The 13,031-nt window shown below is 45.2% G+C and overlaps 1 long non-coding RNA gene across 1 annotated transcript; it reads left to right on the top strand.

The window, feature by feature from the left end:
• Positions 1-7,874: 7,874 nt before the first annotated feature.
• LOC120977985 lies at positions 7,875-8,350 on the top strand. Its single transcript, XR_005774024.1, has 3 exons — positions 7,875-7,909; positions 8,095-8,154; positions 8,293-8,350. It is a non-coding gene; the product is annotated as an uncharacterized LOC120977985 (long non-coding RNA).
• Positions 8,351-13,031: the final 4,681 nt, after the last annotated feature.

The following is a 13,031-nucleotide window of genomic DNA, read 5'->3' as shown; positions in this document are numbered from 1 at the left end:
CTGACCGTTGTGCACGTCTGATCTGCAACTACAGGAAACGTTTGGTTGAAGTTATTGCTGCCAAAGGAGGTTCAACCAGTTATTAAACCTAAGGGTTCACATACTTTTTCCACCTGCGCTGTGAATGTTTACATGGTGTGTTCAATAAAAACATGGTAAAATTTAATTATTTGTGTGTTATTAGTTTAAGCAGACTGTGATTGTCTATTGTTATGACTTAGATGAAGATCAGATCACATTTTATGACCAATTTGTGCAGAAATCCATATCATTCCAAAGGGTTCACATACTTTTTCTTGCAACTGTAGCAATTTTCAGAGTAATTGGAGCATATTTGATTTGGATAGGATTGATTCAGGTCTGAATCAATTTTTTCCAAGCACTCTGTGTGTATTGCGCTAGTATTCAGTGAAACTTCTCTGTTATACTGCAAAGGTTCACCATCTCTCTTGCTTTTTGTTCAGTTGCTGACTGAGGTGCAGATCAACCTTTCTATTTATCCTGAGCTGTATGTTCCGCTCCCTTTGCCTGACTTTTATGTTCCTAGCTTGCTAGTGTTCCAGTGAAGGTGTGTTTATCTGTTAGCCCATGTACCTCTGCCTGTTCATTGCCTGTGCTGTCCTCGGACCAGTTTCACGTATACGCATGAACTGTTCCTCCTCTGACCTCTGCCTGTTTCTTGACTGCAAGTAATGGCTGTTCCCTAAATGATTTCCACTAATGTCTCTAACTCCTGTGGGTCAGCTGACAATGACACTGGGACTATTCCAAGAGGTAGCAGCCTGGTGGGTCTGCTACAGCGAAGGCCAGATGCCTGCCTGTACAGGGGTTAAAGGGTAAAAACCAGGATATCATTGTGTTCATAGCAGTGCTGTGTTTTTTTTTGTATGTTCCAGTGCATTGACAACATGATTTACCCTATCTACTGATTCTCCTGGCTTGACTCTTTGTCTTTTTTCTTGATTAACGCCTTGTCTACTGTTTTGGCTTCTACTGATTCTACTGACTTGGCTCCTTAGATTGTTTCTGGATTAACCCCGTGTGTACTGTTTTACACTTAAAAAATTAAGGACCAAGCAGAATGCACATTTATCAGTAGCATCAAAAGTATACATTCAAAAAAAATAAAAAAGATTAAGCCTTTCTTGACCTGATCTAAGTGGCTCTTGGAAAGAGTCAGTCATGTCAAATTCACAGCACCATGACCCTATTACCCAATGTGTAGTCCGTTCCCAGAAACCACAAAGGCCTACAACAGAGGCACTCAAAATACAAGGCTAGCATGATACAAATCCCAACACCACTGCTGGAAAAAAAAGCATTATGAAGCTGCCAGGCACACCACGGGAAATGCCAAAGATGGTAGTTATGTATGAAGAGACAATGAAAAGAGGGATACAGAAGGTGGAACAAACACACAGAAAATTCACTGCTCATATAGCGAACAGACTATAACTGTGGAAGCTTATCTGTTAGCAGGATTAAACAGAATTTTTCCAGGGCAACAACATTTATTCTAGAGCATCTTATGGAAACGTCTTACAATAGCTATTGTGAGGAAAGTTAATCAAAGGTTTATAGAGTAAAAAGAGAGAAAATAAGCTTTCTAGATATTTGTGCTCAGCAGTAAATGCTATTAATATTGTGCAGTGTTGCCATTCACGCTACATAAATGGCCATAGTGCAAGTATATTTGTGGAGTAAGTGCTGGCATGGAAAAAAAAATCTCATAATCTGCATAATGTAATTATTGAAATAAATTCAGGGCACATTATAGTATTCCTATAGATTAATTTAAATTCAATTTTATTTAGTGTAACTGTAAAAAAATGCACAGGGACAGTGTTTTTAATAACTTCTATATTATACTTTATTAGGGAATTTGTTGTAATCTTATTTTTAAAAACTACCTCTAAAGGGTCCCCTCAGCAACACTGTAACTGTGCATTGTTAAGGAGAATCTGTCTTAAGTATGTACTGTATGCTGAAGACAGATAACTGTAAAATGCAGAGGCAGGCTTCTCAGAGTGCTTCTCTCACTACCCTGCCGCTGCCTCTCTGCATATATATAACAAAATATTTTCCTAACTTTCTTATTAAAATTCCCTATCTATTTTACTAGGGGTTCCTTGCTATTTAAATAGTTACCAACACTGATTACTGGTAGCTGCACTCTTCTTTACTGCCTGGCATGTTCCTAGTTCCTTTGATCTTTTGAGTTTGGTATGTCCCCTGAGAAGCCTGATATCAACTAGGCGAAACGCGTAGGGACTAAAAGGACATTTCCTACGGACACTTTTTTCTATTTTATTGTACTATTCATTTTTTTCCATACTTTATTGGGTGTTTTTTTGTCACCCCATCTGGGGCATGGCATTTGTTTGTTATTTTTGGTATTTAGACTAGTTTAGGTCCTAACCTAGAGCCCTAATTCCAGACTGTTGGAATTTTCTCCCCCGTGTCAGGGTCATCTAAGGGCTATCAGGAGGTACGAGACACGGCATCGCTCCTATTGGGGCGGCTATTCCGTTTGCAGGCAGGGCGACAGCAATAGGGCCAGCATCAGGGACATTGCCCCCATTCAAGGCCTATGACTTGTCTGCCTACCTTTCTGCAATCACCAGAAAGTGGAATAGTCATCTCGCATGAGGTTTTGATTTTCTTTTTTATTATTTTTCTTTTTATTTGTAATAAGGGTGTATTGGCTTTTAATATTATATCATTAAAGGTTATGTTTTAGAAGAGTGGTGTTTCTGTGAATCCATGTTCCTAGTTGGTCATTAAGCGCAACTAAGATAAAGGAGAGAAGGGCTGCCACTGATCAGTGCTGACTGTGTGAGTGTGCATTGAAGTATTTACAGTATCTCACAAAAGTGAGTACACCCCTGCAATCTGCCTGTAATTCTAATTTTTTTTAGCTGGTGTGCAAAGAATAGCTGGAATCATGTCTGCCCATACACTACACATCGACAAAAAGGGGCTACTGTTTCTCAACTCCCTGTAACACCCCCCCCCCCAGAAGCAGCAGAGCTCATGAAGGACATTATACAGCAGAACTAAGCAGTTTAGATGTAGATCCAGAAGTAAAGTTACACACTAAATGAAATACAAACCAGCAGCAGACTCTGTGTCAGTCTCTCTGCCCTCACATTTTTGTAAATATTTTATTATATCTTTTCATGGTACAACACTGAAAATATGACACTTTGATACAATATAAAGAATTCAGTGTACAGCTTGTATAACAGTGTAAATTTGGGTTGCCCTCAAAATAATTAAACACCGCCATTAATGTCTAAACCGCTGGCAACAAAAGTGAATTTCCCCTCTAAGTGAAAACGACACACACATTTAATGTTTGTGTGTGTTGTATCCCCCATAACAGTGACCTCTACAGCATCCCACCCCCTTAACAGTGACCGCCACAGCCCCCCACCCCCTTAACACTAACCCCCCCCCACTATGCCCCACCTCATTAAAATGTGACCTCTACAGCAGCCCACTCCCTTAACTTTAACCTTCACAGCAGCTCGCTCCTTTAACAGTGACCTCCACAACACCCCACCCGCCCCCCTAGCAAGGACCTCCACAGAGGGGCATTATTGTCTTTTTTTTATATTTATATTTCATTATTGTCTTTAATTGACAGTATATAAAACCTCAAAGAATTAGTATACGCTCTCAAGGTCATGTGAGTTACATCAGCCTCTACAACAACGTTGGCTAAGCATCTCAATCAAAATCATATTAACTCACACATAAGCTGTCTTATATTAAGAATGTTCTGCATTGCTTATAGCAACCAATCAGAGCTCATATTAATGACCTGTAGTAAAATAGAAGATGAGCTGATTGGTTGCTATATGCAACCTGATGAATATCCAGGCTAACTGCCACAACAGCCAATAGACAATGGCTCCTGTAGTTTGGCGGTTAGGTTACTAAGCGTATTTTTGGCAAAAAATTGAAAAGCGCAGGGTGAAAATTTCCACTCAAAACATAGCCTATGACGTTTTCCGAGTCACAGGAGATGGCTGTGAAAAATGTCATGATTGTAAATGCGACGGTGCGGACTGCTTTAGCGGACATACACACACACATACATACACTCAGCTTTATAATATATATATGTATATTGTACGAAGGCGTAATGGTCCGTCGTTGATGGAAGATATGTGTCACCGATGTTCCTGGCCTCGGTGAAGCAAGAGCCGATATTTTTCAGGTGTTAGCGGGAGCTAATGCTGATTGACACTTTGCTATTTTAGTATGGCCTCATGCACACGACCGTTGTGTGCACCCGTGGCCGTTGTGCCGTTTTCCGTTTTTTTTCGCGGACCCATTGACTTTCAATGGGTCCGTGGAAAAATCGGAAAATGCACCGTTTTGCAGTCGCATCCGTGATCCGTGTTTCCTGGCCGTGAAAAAAATAGGACCTGTCCTATTTTTTTCACGGCCAACGGTTCACGGACCCATTCAAGTCAATGGGTCCGTGAAAGAACACGGATGCACACAAGATTGGCATCCGTGTCCGTGATCCATGGCCGTAGGTTAGCTTTTATACAGACGGATCCGAAGATCCGTCTGTATAAAAGCTTTTTCAAAGCTGAGTTTTCACTTCGTGAAAACTCAGAACCGACAGTATATTCTAACACAGAGGCGTTCCCATGGTGATGGGGACGCTTCAGGTTAGAATATACTAACAGAACTGTGTACATGACTGCCCCCTGCTGCCTGGAAGGTGCTGCCAGGCAGCAGGGGGCAGCCCCCCCCCCCTGTAGTTAACACATTGGAGGCCAGTGTGGCAGGCCCCCCTCCCTCCCCTGTAGTTAACTCATTGGTGGCCAGTGGGCCCCCCCCTCCCCTGTAGTTAACTCATTGGTGGCCAGTGGGCCCCCCCCTCCCCCGTAGTTAACTCATTGGTGGCCAGTGCGGCCGGCCCCCCTCCCTCCCCTGTAGTTAACTCGTTGGTGGCCAGTGGGCCCCCCCTCCCCTGTAGTTAACTCATTGGTGGCCAGTGGGCCTTCTCCCCTCCCTCCCCCTCCTAATTAAAATCTCCCCCCTATCATTGGTGGCAGCGGAGTGTACCGATCGGAGTCCCAGTTTAATCGCTGGGGCTCCGATCGGTAACCATGGCAACCAGGACGCTACTGCAGTCCCGGTTGCTATGGTTACTTAGCAATTTGTAGAACCATTATACTTACCTGCGAGCTGCGATGGTCTGCGTCCGGTCGGGAGCTCCTCCTACTGGTAAGTGACAGGTCCGGCCGGGAGCTCCTCCTACTGGTAAGTGACATGACCTGTCACTTACCAGTAGGAGGAGCACCCGGCCGGACCTGTCACTTACCAGTAGGAGGAGCTCCCGACCGGACGCAGACCATCGCAGCTCGCAGGTAAGTATAATGGTTCTACAAATTGCTAAGTAACCATGGCAACCGGGACTGAAGTAGCGTCCTGGTTGCCATGGTTACCGATCGGAGCCCCAGTGATTAAACTGGGACTCCGATCGGTACACTCCGCTGCCACCAATGATAGGGGGGAGATTTTAATTAGGAGGGGGAGGGAGGGGGGGGGCCACTGGCCACCAACGAGTTAACTACATGGGAGGAGGGGGGCCGGCCACACTGGCCACCAATGAGTAAACTACAGGGGAGGGGGGGCCCACTGGCCACCAATGAGTTAACTACAGGGGAGGGAGGGGGGGCCGGCCACACTGGCCACCAATGTGTTAACTACAGGGGGAGGGGGCTGCCCCCTGCTGCCTGGCAGCACCTGCCAGGCAGCAGGGGGCAGTCATGTACACAGTTATTTTAGTATATTCTAACCTGAAGCGTCCCCATCACCATGGGAACGCCTCTGTATTAGAATATACTGTCGGATTTGAGTTTCACGATGTAACTCAAATCCAACGGTATATTCTAACATAGAGGCGTTCCCATGGTGATGGGGACGCTTCAAGTTAAAATATACCATCAGATTGGAGAAAACTCCGATCCGATGGTATATTAAATCCTGACTTTACATTGAAAGTCAATGGGGGACGGATCCGTTTGAAATTACACCATATTGTGTCAACGTCAAACGGATCCGTCCCCATTGACTTGCATTGTAATTCAGGACGGATCCGTTTGGCTCCGCACGGCCAGGCGGACACCAAAACGACTTTTTTTTCATGTTCGTGGATCCTCCAAAAATCAAGGAAGACCCACGGACGAAAAAACGGTCACGGATCACGGAAAAACGGGACCCGTTTTTGCGGACCGCAAAAAAATACGTTCGTGTGCAGGAGGCCTATGGCTGTAAGCTGATCCGGGCCGGCTCTTACTGGGAGTAGCCAAAGTGCTGGGTGTGTAGCTTCTCCCCACGCTCCAGGCCGGGTCTTTACTGGCCTATATCAAACCCAGCCAGCAGTCTAAGCTGTGTGTGAATTACTCCTCTCTGACAGTGGAGCGCTGTCAGTCCCTGTGTGTTTTGGGATCTGAAAACTTGTGCCATGCAAAAGGGCTGGGAGCCGCATGCTGAGAAACAGGCCCCTAAAGCCTGCTGTGGACCACAGGTGGAGAAACTGCAAACCAGGTGAAGGTTTTTTCTTCTGTGGACTTGTCATGGTGTGAACAAACACCTAGTCTGCAAAATGTCACTTTTTGTTTTTCCTCATGTGTGAATAAAACACTGAACTGTTTAAGTTAAAGACTTTGTGGTTGCCTCTATACTGCGTCCACTACCCTGTATACCAGAGCAAATCCCCACAATATATATATATTGCTTAAAAACAGAGCAGCACTCCAGGATTGCGGCAAAAAAATGGTGTTTATTCACCCATTAGTGACGCGACGTTTCGGCTCCAACATGAAGCCTTTCTCAAGCAATGTGAACAATGCAAAATAGACATATATAGTGCAAGGAAGTGACATCATCAACGTGAAGTGATTGCAAAAAAAGGCAGCATTAACCCATGCTGGCATGAACAATGATATAAATACATCAAGAAATTACAATTTGTAAAAAAAACATGTGTAATACATTCATGGTACAGTGCAGTGAAACAATGTCATGAATAACCATATATGATTGGTACAAAATCAATGTTTACATAAAGTGCTTTAAAAATTCTTCCCAACATTAAATGGTTAAAAACTGTTATTTCAATTCATTATACATGGGGAGTGGCAGGAACACATGATGGTGTTATAAAAATAAGTTTCTGTCTGTCTGTCTAGACTTCTAGATGTTCTTTATCCGCGACCAAACGACTGGACCGAATTTGGCACACAGGTACATCAGGTGTCCGGGAAGGTTTTAGAACGGGTCTGAGCTCTTTAGGATGTACCGTTCCTGAGATATTCCCAAAAATGACCTGCATTAGCCGATAGAAGACAGCAAGCCTTTCACTTAGATCCGAACTGCCATTTACACGGTCACATGTCCCTTATCAGCCAATAGAAGCTCGCAGGTCCTACTCCAGGTTTCCATAACAACTGATCACAGGTTTTAGCAGTTTGCAGGTCCTTAAATATTCAGTCAAATGACGTATGACGGCACAACTACACTGCTACATGCATGGGGGGCAGGGGCCAATATTAAACGGACAGGCGCTGTGGAGTTCACTGTTAAAGGGGCTGGCACTGCGGAGGTAACTGTTAAAGGGGCGGGTACTGTGGAAGTCATTGTTAAAGGGGCGGGTACTGTGGAGGTCACTGTTAAAGGGGCTGCCATTATGAAGGTCACTTTTAAAGGGGTGTTCAATGTTAAAGAGGCGGGCACTATGGGGGTCACTGTTAAAGTGGTGGTAAATGTTAATTGGGTGGGCACTGTGGAGGTCACTGTTAAAGGGGCAGGTACTATGGAGGTCAGTATTAAAGGGGCGGTCACTGTGGAGGTCACTGTTAAAGGGGCGGGCACTATGGAAGTCACTGTGAAAGGGGCAGGCACTATGAAGGTCACTTTTAAAGGGGCGGCACTATGAAGTTCACTGTTAAAGGTGTGGTCAATGTTAAATGGACGGGTACTACGGAGGTCGCTGTTAAAGAGGCTGTCACTGTTAAAGGGGCGGGCACTATGCAGGTCACTGTTAAAGGGGCAAGCACTGTGGAGGTCACTGTTAAAGGGGTGGGCACTGTGAAGGTCACTGTTAAAGAGGCGGGCACTGTGGAGGTATCTGTTAAATGGGCGGCCACTATGAAGGTCACTGTTAAAGGGGTGGTCAATGTTAAAGGGGCGGGCACTGTGGAGATCATTGTTAAAGGGGTGGGCACTGTGGAGGTCACTTTTAAAGGGGCAGGCACTGTGGAGGTCACTGTTAAAGGGGCAGACACTGTGGAGGTCAATGTTAAAGGGGCGAGCACTGTGGAGGTCACTGTTAAAGGGGCCGTCACTATTAAAGGGACTGGCAATGTGGAGGTCACTGTTAAAGGGGCGGGCACTGTGGAGGTCACTGTTAAAAGGGGCAGGCACTGTGGAAGTCACTGTTAAAGGGGTGAGTACTGTGTAAGTCACTGTTAAAGGGGCGGAAACTATAAAAGTCACTGTTAAAGGGTTGGTCAATGTTAATGGGGCAGGCACTGTGGCGGTCACTGTTAAAGGGGTGAGCATTGTAGAAGTCACTGTTAAAGGGGCGGGCACTGTGGAGATCACTATTAAAGGGGCGGCCACTGTGGAGGTCACTGTTAAAGGGGCGGGCACTGTGGAGGTCATTGTTGAAGGGGCGGGTACTGTAGAGGTCACTGTTATGGGGGAAACTGTTGATATCTTTTTACGACACATGGAAACATAAAATAAAATAGAAGAAATATACCCATGCAAAGCCGGGTCCTTCTGCTAGTATGTATATATATATATATATATATATATATATATATATACACTGCTCAAAAAAATAAAGGGAACACAAAAATAACACATCCTAGATCTGAATTAATTAAATTTTCTTCTGAAATACTTTGTTCTTTACATAGTTGAATGTGCTGACAACAAAATCACACACAAAAAAAATGGAAATCAAATTTTTTAACCCATGGAGGTCTGGATTTGGAGTCGCACTCAAAATTAAAGTGGAAAAACACACTACAGGCTGATCCAACTTTGATGTAATGTCCTTAAAACAAGTCAAAATGAGGCTCAGTAGTGTGTGTGGCCTCCACGTGCCTGTATGACCTACCTACAACGCCTGTGCATGCTCCTGATGAGGTGGCGGACGGTCTCCTGAGGGATCTCCTCCCAAACCTGGACTAAAGCATCTGCCAACTCCTGGACAGTCTGTGGTGCAACGTGATGTTGGTGGATAGAGCGAGACATGATGTCCCAGATGTGCTCAATTGGATTCAGGTCTGGGGAACGGGCGGGCCAGTCCATAGCATCAATGCCTTCGTCTTGCAGGAACTGCTGACACACTCCAGCCACATGAGGTCTAGCATTGTCTTGCATTAGGAGTAACCGAGGGCCAACCGCACCAGCATATGGTCTCACAATGGGTCTGAGGATCTCATCTCGGTACCTAATGGCAGTCAGGCAACCTCTGGCGAGCACATGGAGGGCTGTGCGGCCCTCCAAAGAAATGCCACCCCACACCATTACTGACCCAATGCCAAACCGGTCATGCTGGAGGATGTTGCAGGCAGCAGAACGTTCTCCACAGCGTCTCCAGACTCTGTCACATTTGTCACATGTGCTCAGTGTGAACCTGCTTTCATCTGTAAAGAGCATAGGGCGCCAGTGGCGAGTTTGCCAATCTTGGTGTTCTCTGGCAAATGCCAAACGTCCTGCACGGTGTTGGGCTGTAAGCACAACCCCCACCTGTGGATGTCGGGTCCTCATATCACCCTCATGGAGTCTGTTTCTGACCGTTTGAGCAGACACATGCACATTTGTGGCATGTTGGAGGTCATTTTGCAGGGCTCTGGCAGTGCTCTTCCTGTTCCTCCTTGCACAAAGGCGGAGGTAGCGGTCCTGCTGCTGGGTTGTTGCCCTCCTACGGCCTCCTCCATGTCTCCTGATGTACTGGCCTGTCTCCTGGTAGCGCCTCCATGCTCTGGACACTACGCTGACAGACACAGCAAACCTTCTTGCCACAGTTCGCATTGATGTGCCATCCTGGATAAGCTGCACTACCTGAGCCACTTGTGTGGGTTGTAGACTCCGTCTCATGCTACCACTAGAGTGAAAGCACCGCCAGCATTCAAAAGTGACCAAAACATCAGCCAGGAAGCATAGGAACTGAGAAGTGGTCTGTGGTTACCACCTGCAGAACCACTCCTTTATTGGGGGTGTCTTGCTAATTGCCTATAATTTCCACCTGTTGTCTATCCCATTTGCACAACAGCATGTGAAATTGATTGTCACTCAGTGTTGCTTCCTAAGTGGACAGTTTGATTTCACAGAAGTGTGATTGACTTGGAGTTACATTGTGTTGTTTAAGTGTTCCCTTTATTTTTTTGAGCAGTGTATATTGTAGGAAGGCGCAAGGGTCAGTCATTGACGGAAGGTACGTGTCATCGAGGTTCCTGGCCTCAGTGAGATAGGAATCGGTAATTTTGTGTGTCAGCGGCAACCTGTGCTCGCTGACACTGTTTTACTTAGTGTGGCTGTAAAGCCAATACGGGCCGGTTCTTATTAGGAGCAGCCAAAGAGCAGGGTGGGTGCTGTATCCTACGTCCAGGCCAGGTTTTGGGCTGGGTTTAAAAACCCAGCCACCAGCTCAGCTGGGTGTGGTATGATCCTCCAAGTGATAGTGGAGATGTGGAAGCTCTGTGGTTTTGGGAGCTGAGGAGATCCGCCATGCTGCAAGGCTGAGAGCCGCATGAGAGCCGCCTGCTGGGAGTTAGGCGCCCTTAAGCCTGCTGTGGTCTGCCAGGTGTTGTTCTGGGGACTCTTGCTCTGTCAATTAGCACCAGGACCCTGTAAAGTATTGTTTTTTCTTTTCTGTGTGAATAAACACTGGACTTTTGTTTTTCAACCGTGGTCTTGTCTCTGTATTGCGAAGAAAAGTTGCTGCAATGGCGCAAATTCGCTGATGGAAGTGGACGTGGGACTTCAATATAGATTTTTTTCTTTTTCTTAGATCTAACCTGATGAAGGGGAACTGTTTGTCCCCGAAACGCGTTGTTTACATGGTCATGCGCTTACTCTAAATAAAAAAATAAAAAAATCTATATTGAAGTCCCACGTCCATTTACATCAGCAAATTTGCACTATTGCAGCAACTTTTCTTCGTGACTTACACTCTCTGGTGGATTGGACCCCCTTTCCAGGAGAGACACTCCCTGCAGCTGCAGTCCTGTGGAATTGGATTCTAATTGGATCTACAATAGAGTTGTGCCTATTTTTTAGCACAACCCGACAAGGTGAGCTTCTCTCTCTCTTTGTTATTATACCTTAATTTGCTCGAACGTACTATTCTATTGTGCCCCTTCTCTCTCTTCCACCACTCCACTCGCGGTCTGAGTGGAGCGTAGAGAAGTCCCCCTTCTCAGTTGCCTCTGTATTGCGTCCGCTTACCCTGCCTACCAGAGCAAATCCCTACAATATATGTTAGAGATGAGTGAATTTAATATTTTTAAATTCGTTCACGCTTCGTTTACTGGTAAAAGGTGAATTGCATTATGGATTCCGTTACCACGGACCATAACGCAATTCTATGACGTAATGCATAACGTAATGCCTTTAGAGGCATTCCATTATTCATTCCATCATAATAGAAGTCTATGGGCTGCAAAACGGATCCATCACGTTTCCGTTATGCAGGGGAGTCCTCTCCTGCATAACGGAAACGGGACGGATCCGTTTTGCAACCCATAAACTTCTATTATAACGGAATGAATAACGGAATGCCTCTAAAGGCATTCTGTCATAGAATTGCGTTCTGGTCCGTGGTAACAGAATCCATAACCCAATTCACTTTTTACCAATAAACGAAGTGTGAATGAATTTCATAACCTGAAATTCGCTTATCTCTAATATATATACTGTATATACAGTGCCTTGCAAAACTATTCACCCCCCTTGACTTTTTTCATATTTTGGTGCCTGACGACCTGGAGATAACATGGATTGTTTGAGGATTTGCATCATTTAATTTACAGAACATGACCACAACTTTGAAGATGTTTTTTTTATTTTTATTATTATTGTGAAGCAAACAACAAATATGACAAAATAACAGAAAAAGTTAATATGCATAACTATTCACCCCCCTAAAGTCAATACTTTGTAGAGCCACCTTTTGCGGCAATCACAGCTCCAAGTCGGTTTGGATAAGTCTCTATGAGCTTGCCCCATCTTACCACTGGGATTTTTGCCCATTCTACCCTGCAAAACTGCTCCAGCTCCTTCAAGTTGGATGGTTTGCGCTTGTGAACAGCAATCTTTAAGTCTGACCACAGATTTTCTGGATTGAGATCTGGGCTTTGACTAGGCTATTCCAACACATTTACATGTTTCCCCTTAAACCACTCAAGTGTTGCTTTAGCAGTGTGTTTGGGGTCATTGTCCTGCTGGAAGGTGAACCTTTGTCCTAGCCTCAAATCACGCACAGAGTGGTACAGGTTTTACTTAAGAATATCCCTGTATTTAGCACCATCCATCTTTCCCTCAACTCTGACCAGTTTCCCAGTCCCGACTGCTGAAAAACATACCCACAGCATGATGCTGCCACCACCATGTTTCACTGTGGGGATGGTGTTCTTTGGGTGATGTGATATGTTGGGTTTGCGTCAGACATAGCGTTTTCTTTGATGGCCGAAAAGTTAAATTTTTAGTCTCACCAGAGCACCTTCCTCCATACATTTTGGGAGTCTCCCACATGCCTTTTCGCAAACTCACAATGTGCCTTATTGTTTTTAGCTGAAAGTAATGGCTTTCTTCTCACCACTCTGCCATAAAGCCCAAATCTATGGAGCGTACGGCTTATTGTCGTCCTATGTACAGATACTCCAGTCTCTGCTGTGGAACTCTGCAGCTCCTCCAGGGTTACCTTAGGTCTCTGTGCTGCCTCTTGGATTAATGCCCTACTTGCCTGGTCCATGAGTTTTGGTGGG

The sequence above is a fragment of the Bufo bufo genome, chromosome 8, assembly GCF_905171765.1.
Source record: "Bufo bufo chromosome 8, aBufBuf1.1, whole genome shotgun sequence".
Classification (NCBI taxonomy): Eukaryota; Metazoa; Chordata; class Amphibia; order Anura; family Bufonidae; genus Bufo; species Bufo bufo.
The sequence above is the reverse complement of the archived record's forward strand: the minus strand, read 5'-3'. Positions and strand labels throughout refer to the sequence as shown.